Raw genomic sequence first — 1,194 nt, 5'->3', positions numbered from 1 at the left:
ACAGTGCCATCGGGGTTACTGAAGGTCTGGACTACGGTCTCTGATGGAACAAGATGGGCTACACTCTGTGTGATTGCAGCCTCTGCTTGTGTCTGCTGATCTTCAAAAGCGCCTAAAAGGTCCTCCCGCCCGTGCTGTTTATAACAGTTTATAACTATGGACCGGAGTGCTTGGGTCCATGAAACCCTCTGCTTTTGCTCTTCCGTGCGGACATCCCTCCGGACATTGGCCCACGGGATGTCTTCAGGCCACCAGGTGGGCTTGCAGCTTTCTTTGCCCCAGCCTGGTTTTCCCCGACCCGTGGCGTACTTGAGCATCTCTGGGATGAATGCCCGCAGCTGGGCCTGGGTCATTTGGTTCACAGAGACTGGCATCCCGTCGCTGGTGAGAGGCGGCAGCTCCGAGTTACCCTCCTGCAGCCCCGGGGCGCATTGGGCCAGGGCGGACTCCAGGTCCCCCAGGATCGCGCTCTGGTACTTACGCACCACGTGCTCCAGTGGTGCTGCCCCAAATACTTTAAAGACCGGTTTGGGTTGGGAGGGTGAGATGCAGAGCACAACAGCTTGCTGCCCCACTCGAGTAGTATACTCATCCAATGTGGCTCGAAGTTTGCGAAGCATGCGTGTTTGCTGTCTCTTCCGGATGGATGGATTCCGCTCAAACACGTGAGGCCGTTTCTGTTTCTGCCCTGTTGCCACAGCAGCGGTGGCAGCCATTCCCTCGGGCCCTGCAGCAGTTAGATGGGCTGTTACCTCGTCAGCGGCTGCGGAGCTGAGTATGTCGGAATCACCATAAGAGGGGTCCTCTGGAGACGGAGGCGAGTCTTCATCAGCATTCCACATACTGTGATCCGTGCAGGTGGCCACAGGGACCTGCTGTACTACTTGGGCCGCCGCGCGGGTTTGGGTGGTAACCATGTGTTCGGTTTGGGTCACTCCGTGCTCTTCCCTGTAGATCTACTCCGAGCGGCTGCGCTGCTGTGAGTGTAAAGCCGTGGAGACTCCAAAGATAAACCTTTTAATAAACAAATTATATGCCTGGGGCATGACGAGCCACCCACCCACCATAATCTGCTCAGATAGGGATTTAGGATCAAATTACCCTTTAAGTTACTTTTAGTTAGATTTATTATAGAGCCCCTTTTTTATCCACCAAGTGGATAAAATGGTATGCCTCCTTAGGGAAAATCTAGGT

At 54.5% G+C, this 1,194-nt stretch overlaps 1 pseudogene; it reads right to left on the bottom strand.

Moving 5' to 3' along the window:
- Nucleotides 1-7: 7 nt before the first annotated feature.
- LOC102261400 lies at nucleotides 8-956 on the bottom strand (annotated as a pseudogene).
- Between the last annotated feature and the right edge of the window lie 238 nt (nucleotides 957-1,194).

Source organism: Myotis brandtii, unplaced genomic scaffold, assembly GCF_000412655.1.
Source record: "Myotis brandtii unplaced genomic scaffold, ASM41265v1 Scaffold41687, whole genome shotgun sequence".
NCBI classification, from domain to species: domain Eukaryota; kingdom Metazoa; phylum Chordata; class Mammalia; order Chiroptera; family Vespertilionidae; genus Myotis; species Myotis brandtii.
This window is presented reverse-complemented; position numbering and strand designations above follow the sequence as displayed.